Source organism: Zosterops lateralis (genome assembly GCF_965231275.1).
Source record: "Zosterops lateralis genome assembly, chromosome: Z".
Classification (NCBI taxonomy): Eukaryota; Metazoa; Chordata; class Aves; order Passeriformes; family Zosteropidae; genus Zosterops; species Zosterops lateralis.
This window is the reverse complement of record NC_139800.1, coordinates 60,699,776-60,720,398: the sequence shown is the minus strand read 5'-3', so window position 1 is coordinate 60,720,398 and position 20,623 is coordinate 60,699,776. Positions and strand designations below refer to the sequence as shown.

At 36.1% G+C, this 20,623-nt stretch overlaps 1 protein-coding gene across 1 annotated transcript in view; it reads right to left on the bottom strand.

The window, feature by feature from the left end:
• Window positions 1-20,623, bottom strand: part of ADGRV1 (adhesion G protein-coupled receptor V1) — a 266,979-nt gene that overhangs the window by 10,741 nt on the left and 235,615 nt on the right. The gene's annotated exons all lie outside the window — the stretch shown is intronic.

The following is a 20,623-nucleotide window of genomic DNA, read 5'->3' as shown; positions in this document are numbered from 1 at the left end:
CAGAGAAAAAAATCTTAATTCTTACCAATTGCTGCAATATAATTACATTTGCAATGGGATTTTTTATTCACATTGTTCTCGGAATCCTGAAGCCTCTTGTACTAAACTGAACAATTCATTTTAAAGATATCTGCTGGCATGGAAATACTAACTGGGATTACAAATAATAAGGAGTTTAATCTAATTATATTTGTGAATTGCTAACAAAAGGAATTTCGAAAATACTTGAAAAATAAGAGATTGTAAATACTCAACAGCACTTCATGATACACAGACTGATAATATCTATTGTCAAAATGAAATTACAAAGTTGTCTGGTCCCAAGTAACACATAAGAGAAGGTAATGGAATTCAACGGGATTTAAATCTCAGCTGGTTAAACATTGGAAACACTCTCACACAAGTGCTATAAAACCGTCCAGCATGTGAGTTTTTTATCAAAAAAAAACACTAAAAAACTATTTTGAGAAAACAGGTTCCTGCTTTTCCAGATTATTTTTTATTTATCATGACAACTCAGAGCAGTTCACTGAGAGGAAATTTCTTTGTGATACATATAAGTAAATTTATTCCATAAAATAGATGCAAACACATGTTTGAGACACTAAAAAGGAAGTAAAATATCTTTTTGTTTTATAAACAAGTTCAAGGACTCTATCATAGGTCAAACATAATGGGGGCAGCAAATGAACTTATTTTAAGTTGTTATGAATATGAAAAGGATAAAACCCCAAGAACAGATTATAGTGACAATACAAAGTTCAGAGTAGCCTCTACCAGTTCAGCCTCTGAGGGCCTAGACACAAACGTTGCACACACGTTTCAAGTGGCTTTGTACTTTTCAAGAAATATCATTAAAGACCATTAGGTGCAGATGCTGCACAGCCCTGCCTTTTGAAATTGCATGGACACAAGGCTTTGTTATACAAGGTCCATGAGAAGTCACTCTTCTGTGTAGCCTCAAGTGTGGACATTCACTTTTCTAAAACAAATACACATGGAATAAAGTGTCGCAATTATCTCCTTAACTTGGTCTGTGTCCTGATGTAACTCTCTGCAGATGGATGATGAGACAACCCCTCTGGGTCCTTCCAAGATAATCACATAGACACAGGGAGGGTTTTTTAATACCTAAGGACAGGAGAAGTCAAAGGCTGAGACAGATAGCAGAACCAAAAATTGTGTTTTACTTCTCCCATCTTGTAAATTGTTACAGCAATGAGTTACAAACAGAAGCTTATACCTAACATTCCTAAGTAGGCAATACATGTACAGAGGAATTCTTGCAGGGCAGAGAATTCCTTGTTTGGCTGGACAAAGGATGGAACTTTCTTTCACCTATATTCCTCTCCAAGTCTAGAATCTCAAGAACATAATGCTATGTAGATGTGAGGTTTTTTGTACCATCACTGTGGTTTTGTTTGAAGCATCAAAAGGTTTTTGGGATCATATTCTGACAATCCTGTGTTCCTATTAAAAACCCCCAGGAAGGTGGTCAGGAAGCCAAAACAAGTCAAACAGTCCTGTCCAAATAGCACTGGGTTCCAAAGACCATACACATGAAGATGTCATGCAGTAAATCACATGGATTTCTGTTTCTCTTCATGCCAGGCTATTTACTCTGAAAGAGCATGGGCAGTACGCAGATACCTAGGTTGTGTCAGTGCAACCACAGCTTTCACAGTTTCTGTAGGTATTTTCAAAAGCACCAGTCTGAGAATTCAACTATCCTTTGTCATGCTTTTGGCTTTACTTTTGTTTCTTTTCACTTCAATCTTTAACACTGTAAAAACTGCTGTGAAAATATGGTTGTTTGCCTTGTAATACATGCTTTTCTGTGTTTATCATATAAACAACTCTAGCTAAGATGGAACTACTGTACTTTTTCAGAGACTCACAGACCTTGTCTTTGCTGGTTGGACTAAGAATGAAATTAAGAGAATAGTCAATTTCTGCAGACAGGCCTGCTGGGAACCTACACACTCCAAAAGGATTGAAAATAGTTTGGTCAGGGTGTGGATATTAGTTAACAGTCAATTATATCTCTGTTAAATTTGTGGAATTTTTTTTTTATTATTATTCTTAGAAGTTTTCATCAAAAAACCTACCCTAAACTCAAAAACTTAAACCCCAAAATTTCAGTCTAGTGTCAGTAATGTTTGCTGTTGCATACAAATTGGGAGTCATGTTCTTCAACTCACAAGAATGTGCTGGGGGCCATGAGAATATCTTGGGTCCCAGATTGCAATGACTGATAATCTAAGAGCTTGACCTGGGCATCGTGGAAGCACACTGAACAACTAAGCTGAAGAACTAGGACTCGGGAGGATTTAATTGTAATTCTACATAAATTCTGTGAACTGGGTCCACAGGATTACTTATAAAACACTAAACCCCATTTCACTTATGGTTACATTGTGACAGTAGTGTTAGTACAATGACACAATAAAATATAAAAGAAAAAAAGTGGTAGTAATGTATTTCCTGTCAAGGAAGGTGGGAACTACTTCAAGCAGACAATTAAGTGGTTCCAAAGGAGGGAGCACTAACAGGCAACTTACAGTTCTCAAACATGGTGCCTATTTGAAAAAAGCCTGCAAGAGACTGTCTTCAAAAGGCTGCTGATTATTTTACTGATACTTGCTGATGGAAAACAATTAAGCTGTTACTATTTCATCTCAGCAAGCTGGTCTGGCTTGTTATCTCTTTCGTACTGTTATGTCAGGGAAAAAATATCCATATAAACACAGGTACAACTGTCTGAAAGAAAGCTCCCATGGAAAAGTCTGAGGGGATATTTTTCTTCAGTGAGGTGGGAGAAATCTCAGTGTTGCTCTAGATTGTGCCAGGTAGCTCACCTTACAAGGGACAGTCATGGAAAAGGCAGTGGGATGTGACAGAAGGAGAGAGAGCCCTAAGTTGAAATGGGGAATGTTCCAACTGGATATGAGGAAAACATATTTTATGTGGGGGTAACTAAGCACTGGAAAAACCTGACAAAGACACTGTGGAAATTTCTCCAGAGAAGAAGAAGGGAGGTTTTCTTCTGTTATATATGTACAAAATACAATTGGTGAGAGGGCTTTGTTCATGCATGTATGCAAGGGGGGTTCTCCTTTGCAACAGACTGATTGATTTATTCTGAGGAGCAGCTGCAGGAAGCTAGTAAATTAGGACAGAATACATTAATACATTTTACACCTCATGAGATCTCATGCAGAACTGGAGGACTGATCCACAGAAAACCTTCTCTGCACACTGAGCACTCAGTCTCTCTGCCTCTGTCCTCTGTGTGCTCCAACTTACTGTGATGACACTATAGTATGTCCTGAAAACTGAGCTAACTCTGTTACTAGTAATGAGTAAGGATAAAACAGACTGTAGGTAATCAACAAATCTTTTCATCATGTCCCTTTTATGTACAGAGAGAAAATAAATATATTTACTGTGTCATGTGATTTTAGTATTTTTTTTATTTATCTAATAAACACAAACACACCAAGGCTTTAGACTTATTTTTTAAGCTAATATACATAATAATTCTCCCACAAGTACTTTAACCATCTCTGAGATACCCTACCCTGAAACTGTAAAACCTCTTTTTTAAGGAGAAATGCATTCAGATATTATAATCTGTTTTAGAGGCATGGTATTTCTATATATAAAAATAAAGTATCTTAACAGGACATTTGTGAATGAAAAGTTATTTTATGACTTCATTTTAGCAGTTCCTGCACCTGCTTCTGGGTATGTATCAGCACTAATAAAAGCTGCCAGCACTCTAGAGAGACACTCTTCGAGTTCCTAATTTAATTTGGAAAATTTTGTTTGTTAACTATCATCACATGACTATTTCACTAAAAGTTACTTTTCTAAAGGAGAATACTTAAAGCAAACTTCTAAAGAAAGATGGCCTCTTGGTCAGACCACAAATTTCAGTACCAGAAATGGTTCATTCTGATCCTTAAAACAGGGTGGCTAAAAACACCACTTCTATATTTACAGCTACACCTCTATTCATGCCAGGTGATAAAAACACCCCAATAAAGCACACAAACATATCTTGGACAACAGAAGAGTTGTCCATACTTGGATCAGCTTTTGACACTCTGTTTGTCATGACTGTAATTTCTGCATGGTGGTTTACACTTTGGTTAGTCTTAGTTCAGATTTTTAATTTTATCAGGGTGAGATCTTCTTTCATTCTCTGTCTGTACTGTGCTAATTTACTCTTGGCAACCAGTCCTAGGAGGTCTTTTTCTTGTTAATTTAGTGGTCACACTCTTCTTGGATAGTTGTCAATGGTCAGGGTGCTGCTGCCACTTCTGGTGGTGTGCTACTCAATGCCTTGGCTGATTTCTTGTGAACTTCCCTAGGGTTTTCATTAATTTATGGGAAGTTCTTATGTTGTTTTCCATCAATGGATGGTCAAAGACTGCTGTGGATTAACCCTGATTTACATAACAAGTACCTACTCCTTTTGGGAAAATTACCAGACTGATTAATATAAGTTCAAAAGCTAGTCTCTAAAATGCAAGAAAATACTCACAAAATTAAAGGAATCATATTCAAGAAATCATAATCAGTGCCATTGTACAATGCATAATATAAGTTTGATAATATCTAATATTGTCTTTCCTAATAATTTTTGATTAGTTATGGAACTGAATATTCATACATGCAATATTAATAATGTGAGCCAAGTGGCAAACACAAAACATATAATTCTCTATTTCTTTCTGCAAGGAAAGCTTTCCTTCCTTTTCTGCTTCCCTTCCTTCCTGGTTTTTAGAGATAATTATGATAAATTGCAGCCATGGCATTTTTCTATGCAGTCCTTAATGTACATTTTATTTTGCCATTATTTTCTTCATTCATATTTTAATTTGAGAGCAGATTGAAGATCTGTTATTGTTGCTATTACGACAGAAATATCATCTTAGTCATATGATACATCTTAAGCCATCACTTAACCTCTCCTACCCATGGCTCTTCAGAAATAATAATCTTTGAAATATATATCAAAGACCCTTTGCTTAAATGTGATTCTTTTTCTTAGACTTCAGATTGCTATAAAACTGTAGCAGTGCAACTTCATCAGCTGATTATTGCACTTAGTAAGTAGACTTTGGACCCGCTGTGTATCAAGTGTTAGAATGTTTATTTGCCATTAGGAGTCAGTTTTGATGAAACCATTGTAATTCTTATCAATCATGCAATTTATCTTATCACAGTTCTAACTGTGAACGTTTATGGCTTATCTGCACCTTGCTTCCTTAGGCATTTATACCCCATTTTGCTCTGTAGGACAAGATTTGTGTCAGTTACAGCTGAAGACCTAAAAATTAACATCAAAAGCAAAAAAATTTTAAAAAGTAATCAAGTATAAATACATGCAATTCAGGACTGCAAAACCCATATGATATTGGCAGGCATCACCTGTTGAATCAACCAACTGCCACCACACACACACACACACATTAGAACAGAAGCCACCTTAAAAAATGGAATGAAGAAAAGTAATAATTCATGTATCTATCATTAAATTGAAAATGCATTTACAGGTCTGCCCTGAGATATACCTATTTTGAGTGCTTTCATTTTTTGGTAACGTTTTAATTGCACAGATAAACAGGTTACAAATATATTCTGTAATAATGGAAAAAATAGTGTGCTTTCAGCATTTTGAACAAGTTTTCCTAATACTAATGTTTCATCTGAAACTTTAGTATACACTGCCAAATTTCTCTTTATGCAGAGCCAGCTATGCCAACACCATGCTGAATCTTGCAACTTCTACTCAAAGCCAAAGCCATAAATTTCTTTCTGGCAAACTGCACCCAGCTCTGATTTAGTCTAAACTTGGCTAAGTCTTACCTGACAGGTTCACACACTTTGGCACATCTTTAAAAAGCAGATTTGCTTGGATACTCAGGATTCACTATAAATATTTTGCATAGCTCTCAGCACACTTGTAACTACTCCCACACAAGTGCCATTTTTACCTCTCATTTCAGCACTGTAAGTGGTAGAAAAGGTCTTAGGGTTGGGCTTTTTGGGGTTTTTTGGTTTTTTTTTTTTTTTTTTTTTGGTTTGGTGGTTTAGTGGTGGTTGTTGTTGTTGGATTTGGGGAGCATTTTTTGATTAGTTGTTGTTGTTTGTTTCAAGGGCACAGATTCACACAATTTTAAAAGAGAGGCATTAAGCTTGAAAATGCACTGAAAATATAGACAGTTAGCCAAAATTGCCAAACGTGTGTATTAAGCTAGAATAAGATTGTCACTTCCTTCCAGTGCAGTCATCCTGGAAACATGAAGAAAGCCCTATTTCTGTATTTCAAGCTTAGCTGGGAAAGAAACAAATACTGAGTTGAACACCAAAGGTAGGAACCCGGGAGAGACAGAGGGCAAGCACTTCAGACCCAGCACTCAGAAACAGCTTGCAATTCCCCCCACAGCTTTGGCTGCAGCGAGTCCTTACAGAGCTCTGTGAGACTCAGCAAATTTCAGCAACCACAAATGATGGCAGGAGGTTAAGAATAAACAAGAGCAGACAAAGCAGACTGTCACCCTATTGCTCTCCATCTCTGTCCCGATCCATAGCCTGTGATTTTTTTTTTCCCCTCTTTCTTTTTTTTCCATTTTTCTTTCCTTCACAGGCAACAGAAACTGGGGACACCATCCTTGAGATGCTCTTTGCATTAGGTCCTTCTTGTGCTTTTTCTTAAGAGAAGGACTGCTCTGGTAGCAAAAAGTAGCCAGATCTCACACCAATGAAACCAGACTATTTGTCCACTGATGAATCTTACATTACAAGCAGGAAGACCAAACACAGTAAGGTTATGCTCATACATTTTTCAACTCCTAGAAATATCAGAGGTCATGAATTTTCACATATGCTTAGTAAAATTTTAGGAACATTTACTCTCATGCTTGCTTTCCATGGTAAACATTTATAACCAAACCTACCTTTTACATCTCACCTTAGAATCTAAGCCTAGTACTGCTTTTATTTCTTTCCCAGAGAAGAAAAGGTTGATGAAAAAGCCTTTGCAACCTCTGCTCCTAGTTCAAGAGATTCTCTAACAGTCTCAGAATTGTTAATTCTCTAGTTATATCTGAAAGGAAGTATATCTGAAAACTCAAACAAGAAGCTAGCAAATGAAAAAACTACAAAGACCAGACAAGCTAGCATCACAGTGCAGTCAACAAAAGAGTCATTCCTGCAGCATATTATTATTTTTATTGTTATTTTTGTTAAAGTCAGTAATTTCTAATTATTTATATTAATGACAGAGATAAAAGAAACAGGGAATAGAAAATGGGCTTTTAGTGACCAGAAGAGTCAAAAAGAAGCTAACTTTGTGTTTATGGCTGATCTGTTTCATAGCTTTACAGAAAACCTCAAAGTTAAGCTAGAAGTTATTGTTATAATGTTTTTCCCCTTTAAGGAATTCTTTCAGTGTCATAATCTCTCTTATACCTACAGTTATCTCTTTGATTCTTGTTACTCTGACTGACAAATTGGATAAGGTATCTATTTAGCATAATTTCAGTGCAGTGCCATAAAAAGTTGCAACAAGAACTCTGCAACTTCAGAAGCCATAATTTGTCATACCTTCTGCTTGAGTGTTTCAGGGCAAGACTGATGGGAATACAGTGTTTGTGTACTCCAGCATTCTCTGACTATCTGGAAAACCCTTGGGTGGTGTTGCAGCCAGTTAGAGACTTACACACAAAGCTATAAGGAACCAACCAAGGTCTCACCACATTCAACCATCCCTTAATTCCAACTGAACCCAGCAAACATCTTGCAATGACTTTTCTATGCTTTTTACATCTAGAATAACAGATGTGTAAGTTATTACAAGAAGCAATTTTGCCAGACAACTGACTGTCTCAGAACTAGAGTTCTTGTATAGCAGGCTTTGCTGCTAAGTGATACTCATAGTAACTGTCAGCAATTTACACTCTCAACTTCCCCTGATTTCAGTGAAAAAATCCTAAAGATACTTACTGCCTTTCCACAGATTTAGAGATAGCAGAAAACAAGTAAAGCAGGAAAATAGAACTGTTTTGGTTAGGTATGCTTCTCAAGAAAAGGGAAATGTGGGCAAAAATGAGGACAAAGGCTAAATGTCCTTCCATATTTGACAAGTAGGTGAACAAGAGTAGGTGGAGGTATAATTTGGCTCTGTCATTGAAATCACTCACTTCCTGGCTTGAGATAATAAGCTCCTGGTTTGTACAAGGAGAGAATAAAATGTACCTAAAGAGAGTACTTGAGATCTCTTTTCACAGGAAATGCTACTCAGAGAAAAATAAAAAGCAGATTCATAGTAAATATGGATTTGATCACAGAATCATACAAGGCTAAGGATTCAGAATACATCTTAAAGATCATCTAGTCCCAATCCCAGCTGTCATGGACAGGGTCACCTCTCATTACACCAGCTTTCTCAAGGACTTATCCAAACTGATCCTGAACATCCTCAGGGTTGGGGCATCCACAATCTCCCTGGCCAACCTGTTCCAGTACCTCACCATCCTCATAGTGAAATTTTTTTCTTAATATGTAAGCTAAATTTCCCCTTCTTTCAGTTTATACCCATTATTCCTTGTCCTATCACTACAGCTCCTGATAAAGAGCCCCTCTCCAGCTTTCCAATAAGCACCCTGTCTTGATTTTGCTAGGAGGTCTCTATACAACTTCTCTTTTCCAGGCTGAAGAGCCACAACTTTCTCAACCTATCTTCTTAGGGGAGATGCCCGAGTCCTCGTATCAATTTCTTGGCCCTCCTCTGGACTTGCTCCAACAGTTCCATGTCCTCCTTCTGTTGGGACACCAGAACTGTCCACAGCACTGCAGGTGGGGTCCCACAAGAGCAGAGCAGAGGGGCAGAATCTCCTCCTTTTCCCTGCTGCCCACGCTCCTTTGGACGCAGCCCAGAACGCATTTGGCTCGCTGGGCTGCGCGCACTGCCGGCTCAGGTTGAGTTTTCCACCAGCCATCACCACCAAGTCTTTCTCCTCAGGGCTGCTGTCATCACTTCTCTGCCCAGCCTGTAGCTGTGCTTGGGATTGCCACGACCCAAGTGCAGGACTTTGCATCCTGCTTTGTTGAACTCCATGAGGTGTTTGTGTGTACCCACGTCTCAAGCATGTCAGGGTCCCTGTGGATGGCATCACTTCCCTCCAGTGTGTCAAAGGCAACATACAGCTTGGGGTCACCAGAAAACTTTCTGGGGGTGCACTCAATCCCACCATTGTCACTCTTGTACTAGAAACCCTTGTCTTGAGGCTTTTTTAAGAAAGCTTTCTAGAATTTGCATTTGTGTGTTACAACTGTTTTTTTTTAACAGAAAAGATCATTGCCACAAAAATTTCCATCAAGACTGTTTAAACAGACTCAGACAGAAACAACAACTAAGTGTAAAAAATATATATATAAGAAGTAAAATTTAAAGAAAATAGAAAGCAAATTAAATTAACATTGAAGCAATTCCAATGGCTCTAAACAGGGATCCCTCTGCATTTCTGAGACAAGAACAACACTTGGGAGAGTAATAGCCTATATAACATAACTAAGTATATACACTATAATTTAATATTATTTTATATTTTATATAGTATTTATTTCTTTATTCTACTAATGAAACTATAAATTGTACGCCAATACCTACCAATATAATGACAAAGGATATCTATATAACTATATCCACACACACACATATATATATTTCAAAATTAAGCAATTGGAACATTTGGTTTCCATGTGTTGGTATATTCATTGAACTTTGCCATAAAGTAGCTTTACCCTTAGTCAGCAAAAGACAGTGTAAGTCATGAAATATGTATCAAAACTATTGGTTCTCCTTGCACTTGGAAAATGAGAAGTTCTCCTCTCCTTCTTGGATATTCTCTGCAATGCTCTAATGCCAGAAATGACCTAAGACATGTTTGTAACACTTAAGAAAAGGATTTTTATATGACCTGGTCTGTGACCCATTCCTGTTATTTGTGGAGCACTTCTTCAGAGGAAAAAAATTACAGGAACTGTTGAGACATGTGAACTTGACTTTCACATGTTTTTAAAATCAGCACATTTGTCAGCTGTTTTTGTTGGTTTTGTTTCTGATATTTTTGTTTGTTTGTTTGTTTGTTTTGGTTCTGTTTTTATTTAAGCTTTTATTTTCCTTTCACTTAGCACAGAATATATGTCTGAAAACTTCCACTTTGTGTGAGGGCAGAAGATTATGGTCTATTCTTTTCCAGCACCTTTCTATGGCAATAACTGCTGGCCCTGCAGGATCATATTTTCTCATTGCAAAATCATCCAAAGTGTTCAACAGAGCTGTCTGGGCTGCATGGCAAGACCAGTGCAGAGCAAACATAGCCACCAGCTGCAGAGCTGCAATGTGGGTCAAAAGGAGAGTGCATGGCTCTGACAAATGCTCCTTCGGGGTTTTTTGTTGTTTGTTTGAGTTGGTGTTTTTTTTTTGTTTTTTTTTTTTTTGTTTTGTTTTTTTTTTTTACTTTAGTAGTTTTTGATTTTGTCTTCCTTTGCACTTTTTTGTTCCCAGGGACAGCTACTAGTTCTGCCCTTATCCCTCCAGCACTCAGAGCTGGGAGAAAACTCCAGCTTCATTCCACCCTGCACATATGATTCCAAGCAGCACTTGCCCTGCCTGCTGAGCAGGACCAACACAGAGAGGTGAGCTCCACAAGCCTGGAGGTACTTACAGGTCAGACCTGACACGGAACACTGACCTAGTTGAACTTCCACCTCCAAAATGTGCATGTTCAGATATTTGCAGAGGCATTTTCACTCCTTGCTGAGGTTAACAGAAGAAATGGACTGATAAGTAAGTAATGAAAAGCCTGGTGGTGAGAGGTAAAAGCAATCTCCTGAGGGAATTCGTAAGAAATCCTGAAGTGAGACAGGGAAACTTTGCCAGGCAAGTGGATTTTTAAGCAATTTTATGTTAAGCAGATTAAACATAAATCTATATAAAACCCAGTGACATAGGGAAGTACTGGAATTCTCATAGCCTGGTGTGGCAGTGTCAGTTAATGTATTTAATAATTATAATAATTCATATAATTTATTGAAAGCAGAAATTTTAGGGTGATGTTCGATATCCCATTCCAGTGAGGACACTGGAAATGGAAAGAACCTGAGCATGCCTCCGCTTTTTCTGCTCTTATATTGGGCCCAATGTCTTCACCACCAACACTAGGATGGTGGTCCTTGATGCAGGGTCTCTCAGAAGACTTCAGTGTAATATAACATAAATAATTTAACTCAGCCAAACCAGTTTCTCCTAGGACTCTGTGTGTAAAACCATAGCCTGTCTCTCAACATACACCTCAGAGTCAGCCCATGTTTCTCCTTTCGAGTCTTTTAAAGTTACAACAGCTTGTGAGGATTTTTTACAGTGGTGTCTGTGCTGACTAAAACATTAAAAACATTTTCAGATATTTATATATTAATTTGTATTTACCTGCAATTATCTACGACTATATATACAAATATGCATAACTATGTTTCTGCAAAGGTAATTTAATATTTATAAACAAGGCACAATTTCTCTCTGAACACTCAGCTAAAATGCAAGTTATAACATCCTGATGAACTTTCACCCTAAATGTTAGGTAACTGCTCCACATAGAACCTTCCTTTGAATTCAGACACAGAGCTTCTCAGAGCACATGCATTCAGTTACTTGTAACTGCACTCATTGCATTACTTAAAGTTCATTCACAGTGAATTACTACATGCAAAACTACAGGTAAAATGAGACACCAAATTACATAACCAGAAATAAAATATGTGGCAAGGATGATAACACCACTTCCTTTCCTCCAATTTATCTATTACAAATAATTTTTACGAAATAAGACAAATCATGTCAGCGAAGGGGCTAAACAGTGTGTGCTAATGCTCACTGTCAATGAAAATGAGGGTGACAATCTAAAAAGGCATATTTCCAGAAAGAGTGTCTTTATTTAGATTGTCTTGAAAACACTCATCCCACAGCTTATTCTACTTTTTATTGTTACAGGAATTTAATTCTCTATTAGAACTAAATTTGATTTCCAATTAGAAAATAGAATCCATTCCAAAAAATAAAGTACTTGAGGCAACACAGACTGAGAGATTGGTGGTAATGTGGCTTAATAAATTAAGAACAAACCAGAAAGGAGCCATTAAGTTTGCTTCATATTGAAAGTTGGTCCTAGAAAAGTAACTTATCTTTCTGTGGTATTTATTACAGCCATCTACAATGAGATGATAATACACATCTCGGAAGATTGATAGGCTGGTCAGACAGACATAGCTACTTACATGTGAACTACAAAACAAAAAAGTAAATAAAGAATAATTTAATCTCTGTTTTTCATATATCATTGTAGCACATAGTGATGATTTGCGCAAGCAGATTATTGCAAATGATTATTTGCATGTTCTTTGAAATTTCTTTACAACATATGAACTTAAAATTAATATTACATTAATAAAAATACATTCTAAGTTTTTATTTTCCATATTTTCAAATTTCTGTAAATTTGTCTAAATACACCAAGTAGTTATGAGGTTTTCTACAAACATAGAAATACATTCAGCATATTTGCTGAGCGGCAAAACCATCAAAATTTTAATTAATCTAAATATTTCTAAAGTTTCATAACCTAATCTAAAGAAACTTTCTCAGTTAGTTTTCATGCATCCTTAAGGAAAGTAGACAGCTAAACAGTTTTCAGGAGATTGGTATAATAACTTCAAGAAAAAATTAGCACACACAACTAGATCTTGGTTAAAATACTTTTTACATTATTTCTTAGAGTTTAGAACATGTCTTTAGACAGTTATTCTTAAAAAAACATTCAAATGGTTCAAAAATCCCATTATGACTCCATGGCCTCCCCTGGAGCTTTGTGAAGGACTTCTGCACTGTACTTTTCTGCAAAGCAAAGACCCGATGGAAATGTGGATAGAAACCATTTTTTTTTCCTTTTGAGATTACCTATTTCTAAGGGGGAAATGAAATATGATTCTGATATAACCCAAAAAATACTGGGATAGGTGACTTCACATTTTTTTTGTTTTTAATGCATACCATGTCTTGATTATATTTTTTTAAAATCCAGGCAGAAGGGGGCAAATATGCTTGACAACAATGTTGTCTTTGGGATGAAATCACGAAGCTTAAATACAGAAATGCTATATTAAATGAAAGAAGGAACCTCATGTTTCTGGTGAAGCATCCCCTGGAATCATATTTCCCTCCTTACTGAGCACATAAAAAGCCTTTGGAAGTCCATGTGATAAATTAGGTACCCAGTGGTGGAGTGTGACTAACCCTTTTCTATTCACAAAACAGATCTCTAAATACATATTCCTTTTATGAAGTAAAAACTTCTTTCATATACCTTGGGCTACTTGGCTAATAATGGGCTAATGTATGGCAAGCCAGTATGAAAACAACAAAGCTTTAAAGGAAAGCAGAAGTCCTCATGGTGAGAATCATTGTTTTCCTGTTACCTTTCAGAATTCAGAAATGAGAAAAAGGTTCTGCAAGAGTTCTTGGCTCTGCTTTACTTGGAATGGAATCACTCTGTGTATTAAAATGCCAATTTCCTCTTTTCTGGAACTCAAAAGTTTAATCCCAGAGGGTTCTGGGACATAAAAAATACCAAAATGTCAAAATCTATCACCAGTTATGCAGAGTATTTGAACCTGTATAAGTCCCAATTTTTACCTTCCTTTACTCTTTCATATTTTTTGAAACACAATCAAAACATCAGTAGGCCTCCAGTAGATCATGTGCTTTATTTACACACAGTCAGAGGCACCCCCACACAGTAAATAAAATGGTAGCCCTTTCAAAATAAATCTGATCACTCTTCTTTAAGAAGATACAGAAATAAAAAAAAAAAAATCAGGATCTTTGTCACTAAAACTTTTCATGTCTCTGTTGTAACAGCAAAACATGTCTGTGAAGATTTAAACAAACGATCAGCTGTCAGTACAGGTTGATTTGATGCTTTTTAAAATCTAATTGACCTTTGTAAAGGCAAAAGAGCAATACTTGACATTTTGCTGAAAATAATGAAAATATAATTTAGCAATTTTCATCTAATTGTGGTTAGCTCTAGCTTCGCAGTTGCTCAACTCCTTCTAGACCCAAAAGATTTGCAGTCCTCATATGCATTAGAAAACTTCTTGAGAGAACTGCTTCTAAGCAGTTGTATTCAGATCTCACATCTAACTGTTTACGTGTTCCCTTTTGGAGAATAAAATCTATCACCAAAATTTGATACAAAAAGGAAACACTGGCAATATTACATTCACATACTTTCAAACAAATTGACTTATAAATGATTTACAGTTAAAAGTGCAGTTAACACATTCCTTATATTCATGGATGTTTTGTCAACAGATGGAAACACTGAAAATCTTGAAGAACTTAGTGATATGAGGTCACACCACACTCAGTGACTCAGTGTTTCTGAGCAGGTTAGATGTTTAAGAATTTCTCCCACAGCTGCCAATGCTATTAGATTCACACAAAGTGAATGTAACTATAAAAGATGTTCAATGCTTTGTCTGTGCCCTCACATCACACTGCTTTCTGCACAGAACTGAGATGCTGGAATTCAAAAAGTTGTTCTTAATTAGACTAAACAGACCGAAGTCACTAAAAAACTAGACTATACTATTTTGCATGCAAGATGACACCAGTATGATTATGTAGCTGCTGGATCAAGGCCAATATGCACATAGGCAATAGATGACAGATAACACATGAAATACTTCCAGGCTTCTGAAATGAGATTTTCAAATCTCTGCTCATCACTCATGCTTTCTTTTTTTCTACTGCTACAATATACAGAATTCATCTCTTGGACCAATGGGCTTAGAAATGTCCACAGGATCCCAAATGCATCACCAATACCCTTTACAATGGCATTTAAATCACTCTTGTTTACGAAGTGAGACTCATATTTGCTTCTTTCAGACCTGTATTATGCTACTGATTTGCATTTGTCCTGAGCTGTGATACACTCATCCCAGTTTCTAATACGTACTTCTCATATGTATATACATATATATATAGCTTATCAATTTATAGCATAAATTCTTTCACTACTCGTATCTTAGTATGTAATTCTTTACTCAGTGTGGTTGGATCTCATTTAATTTCTATCAAGTCATTCTGAAGACTAAAACTCATCCATTTCATTACACAGGATCTATCAGATCTCTGAATAAACAATAATACCTAAATCTCTGTAATAAAACACCTATATTAGCATTTCTTCTGCCATGCTCACAAGGAAAATTCAAGTAAAGGTTAGTATCAAGATCGACTATTTTTTATACTTTTCTCATTTTATTTTCATCATATTTTTTCCTTAACTCTTACTCCCTCAATTTTGCTGAGAAACTGTATTTAAATACCTGCCTATGAGTTGAACAGATCTGCTCTTATTTTGTCCAGGTTAGCAGATAACAGCTTGGATTAGTATGATCAATACATTCAAACTGGGTATTATTTATAAGTATCTGATGTTTAATTGTAAAACTGATATCAAACTAACAGACTTCTAGTTGCCAAAATCAAAACAGAATATAAGATGTAACTGAACCATTGTTGTAGCACGAAAAAGTTGCTGATGTATAGAAGTTTCCCAGCCTTATTTCATGGATTCTTTCCTCATTCTATTCCAAACCACTTTTGAGTTAAAGAGAACCTATTTTTACATAATGCCATTGTTTCAAAGTGTCATCATTTCTTTTGGCCAGTTACCTTCTCTTTAGTCCACACTAACAACCAGGTCTTAAGCTGTGCCAGTGGAGTTTTAGGCTGGATATTAGAAAGAAGTTCTTCACAGAAGGAGTGATGGGGCAGTGGAATGGGCTGCCCTAGGAGGTGGTGGAGTCACTGGCCCTGGAGATGTTTAAGGAAAGACTGGATGTGGCACTCAGTGCCATGGTCTAGTTGACAAAATGGCATTGGGTTGTAGGTTGGACTCGATGGTCTCAAAGGGCTCTTCCAACCTAGCTGATTCTGTGGTTCTTTAGAGGAAAGCACTTCTAAAAAGAATCCATTGAAGAGTTTCTTTTTTGGCTGATTTTGTCCTGGTTTGGATAACTCCTGATTCCTTATTTCCTAGGCTAGCAAAGTAATTATCAACTGTACTTAAAGAACTGCTCTGTCCTCACTATAAAATAAGCAAATTCAGCTTATGTGTATTAAGATTAACATCAGTGCTTTTTTTTTTTTAACTGCTATTAGGAAAAGCTGCCAGACTAGTCTCATGGTTTCAAGATGATTTTAACTGTGTCTAGCTGAGAAAACTTGTTAAATGGTGTCTATTTTTTGAAGTTTGGAACTCCTTCTGAACTCACACTGATGGCTGTATGCAATTACTTTATATACATGACAGAAGTTCTTTCATGCATTATTCTATAAGGACCATATGATTTGATTCTATAAGGACCATCGTGATTGGATTTATTTTTCCCAATCTCTACACATTTTTCAAACTCCTTCCTGTGATCTTCTCTTACCAATTCAAAAGTTATCTACAAGTCATGGCTGTGTGGTGGTCCTTTAAGTCATATTCCTTCCACACTCATCAGATGGATGACATCACAAAAAATGAAACCATTTCCAAAAGTGAAATGTTTAAAATGTATTTTAAATCAAGGATACAATAAAGTACATAATAGAGATCTTTATGTTGCATTCAATTCAGGGGAAAAAAAGTTTATTAAGTCAATCTTCACTGAATTCCAGTTATTTCCATGTCACTTCATGAAACACTTAATGAAATCTTATCTTATCATGGTTTCTGCTAAAATTGCACATCATGAATATGTTAAGTAATAATGAAATTATGAGAGATAAAATCAGTAGAGCAATCACTCTTTATGCAATAATTGCTTGAAGGGCATTGAAGCTGTACATAAAATAAGGAAAATGTTTAATCTTTTTTACACTAATTTTGCAAACTCCCAAACAAGACTTCATCTGTATTTATTATAAAGGAAAGGAGAAAATATCCTTCTCATACTGGTGAAACATCAGGCTTGTGCAGTATAGATGGTTCTTGTACAGGAAATGTATGGGTGGAAGAAAAACTAATGGTTCTTTTCCTAAAGAGTATTAAAACTTCTCAAGCATTTATTTAATAGAAAAATTCAGATCAGGCTCCATAAGGCCTATATGTTCAGTAGGAAGGTATGTATGCATAGGGACCACTCTGCAATGCTGAAACTTAAGAAACTGAATCCACTGCTTGCAAGTCATTCCTAAAGATACACTAAGTCTTATTTAAACTTTCTTACCTATATAATTCCCAGATGTTTGGGGTTTGTTGTTAGTTCTGAAATATTTCCTGAAAAATGTGCTCAATCCATGTAACTGCTGTTTGTCTATCACAGTGAATCAGTTGTGAATAAAGAAAAACTGGATGGGAAGTCTGAAGGTCATCCAGTAGACTCAGAGTCCACTAGTCAGGTCAGTATAACCTTGTCCAGATGAATTTTAAAACCCTACAACAGCGGAGATTCCAAACTTCTTTGGGAAACAGTTCCAGTTCCCTACTTCCTTCTCATTAATTATTTTTCCTAGTATCCAGTCTGAACCTCCCACACCAACGTTTTGTGGCCATCTGCCCTTGTTGCTGTTGCTTGGGGCTATGAAGAGAGTAGAGTGGATGAGTATGAAAATGTAATTTTTTAACCACCTTCTAAATATTTGCATGCTGGTATTACATTTTCCATTGGTGCCTTCCTCTCCTGACTAAACAAACCTAGCTCCTCCAGGTACTGTTCAAAGGACATGTGCTCTATCCAGGCCCCTCATCACTGTGGTGGCCCTCCCTTGGACACCTACAATTTCTTCACATCTTGTGAAATGGAGACTCCAAAACGGGATGGAGTTTTCAACATGTGGCTTCACTCTGAGTGGAGAGGCATGATAACTCAATCTGCTGGATAAATTCCTTCTGGTGAAGCCTGGTATGTGCTTTACCAAATTTCCTAGAGGAATTCAATTTTCTCTAGTACTGTCAGTCCTCAATTTTCTGAAGCTATGCCTTGCCTTCCCAAAATTTGAGAGCAATGTTACCGTTTCCTTGCTATTATGCTTACCCTCAGTCACCTCAGCATTTTTTGGATAAAGCCCTTTCAACCCCATCAATTAATGATCTTAACATAACAGTAAATAATTAAGTAGCTTAAATTTAAAGGCAAAAAAAAGATATTGATTCCACATTATGATTATAACAAGATACTTCTTGTCCCAGTGTTATTGAAAAAAAAAAAAAAAAAGAGGAAAAGAGCTATTTGTGGTAACATAAAGAGACTGGCGGAAAAAAAAAAAAAAAAAAAAAAAAGATGAGTGATTTGTTACAAATACCAAACTAACTTAGTTGTAATTTAATTCTTCACAGTAAGAAAAGTCAACTCATATTAACAGAAGTGGAAAATGAAAAGAACATACCTGCTCCCAAGTCCTTTTCAGTGGATATACTTGCACCAATTGCAGCAGTTATAGTTGCATTTTTTACTTATAATGTGCTACATAATTCTGGCCATTACTAACACTTCCTGAGGAGAATGGCTAAAACTGCTTTTTCACCTTCTATTGCAAAAAACGTGGTGTTAAGAGATCTTTCCTGAAATATATTATTAATGTAAAATTCTTCAAGAATGGATGAAAGAACTTCAGAGATGCTGGAAGATCTAAAATGTAATTTAATTACTTTACTTGTTTTTTTAAAAATATTTTATAGTTACATATTTCTATTTTAAGTGTGTCACTGAAAAGTCTAAATGTTTTTTCCAGTGATTAGTTGAAAATCCAGTAAATCAAAGCCCACTTCAGTACCCTCTTTCACTGTGTATTTGTTAAACACATTATAAACACAGCTCTAAAAACAAACTACTCTTCTGACATCAGTTTCTCATGCCTATTTAAAAGATATTCAGTTCTATCTAACAATGCTTCCTATGTTTACTTGACACTCCACTTTTTTTTGTTTTGTCTTCAGATATAGCCCAATTTTGGGTCCATTATGTATGGACTTGAATAGCTATGGAATCTTTTACCATAATTTCATAATTACAGAAAAATGTATTAAAGTATGTTTCAGGTGGTTACTAGAAACAGAGAGGACTCTTCTTTAAGAAAGAAGTTGTAAACAGAAAAAGGGCTATAAAATTGTTGCATTCTCTTAATTCACAACATAATCAAGTCTCGTGGACAGCTTTGCATGTTTGTACAGCTACTATAATGCATAGCAATGCTACTGTCCTTTCAAGATTATAACCCAGAATTTTAGCTCATGTCAAAAAGTGTGAAGTCTCAGAAGGGACACAATGGCTTTAGGTATACTACTGTTTTTCCTTACAGGTAAGAATCCAAGCCAACAGAAACAGCTTTATAGAACAGATGTCAAAATGCAGATGTGACTTGCTTTGGATGTGTATTTTATTTTGTATCTGGGGTAGCATTTGAACTGTTTGGCCTGTGTTTAACTGTGTTTGATTTGTGAACTCAGCTGACAGATTTGGTTGGACTGTATCTACTTGAACAAGCATATGTCCTTTTCTAGATATCCTTGATATAAATTGTAGTTCATCTTATCTTGGCATTACTATGAGGCCTTTATTGCCTTTTGTTTGGCTTATTTGCAGTGTAGAATCACCTTTTGCAAAATCTGTAGGCAGCCTTTTACAGCCTGCCACATTCACTCACATCTCATGTCTATCTAGGTACTGGATTTTGTTTAGTTTTCTGTGGCTGTGAGAGTCTGAAACACTGCATGGGATCTTCTAGACTACCTCTGACTCATGAGAGCAGAAGCTTTCTGAAGATGTCTTAAGACACAGGAAGTGAGCCTATTTATAGTGGTGGCCCTGTCTGTGTCCCCTGGCCACATCTCAGAGTGGAATAGTATGTTCTAGGAAAAATACATATTTCATTTGAGACTGATACTGGCATGAACTTTATAAACTGTGTACTTTTGTTTATACTCTTTCCTGCATAATATAATGCAGAATTTACAAAACAGTGTATCTTTATTCACTTCTTTACTATCACAATATGTGGTATTTTTAAAACTTTATTTCTTCTTCCAAAACTGTGTCATCTTGATTTTTCTTAGTATATTTTCTATTGTTTCATTATAATACTTGGGGAGTTTTTTGCCAACATACCTACTAGTTTTCTTTGATATCTCCTTTTCTACTCAAGCTAGCCTTTCCTCTCATTCTGGCTTGTCATAGCTATTTTAATTATTTTAATTAATTTGTTTAATTAATGAAGTTCAGTTAATCTCATCTTCTCCAATCAATGTCAGATTTGGATGTGCACATGTTCACTTGTTTTCTGTATGCCCAAATATCTTGTGAAAGGCTTTTCAGGTATTTGTGCCTGAACTTCTGAATTTTCTCTTATTGCAATCTACTAAAATAAGTTGACTTTTAGAACTTTTAATGAAATTTGTCTCTAAACTGAGACACTGTGTTAGGCAAGTTAGTCCATTTGCTGAGTTTGGAAAACCACCAGTCAACTCTTCCAGATTTTTCCTGTGCTTCTTGGAAA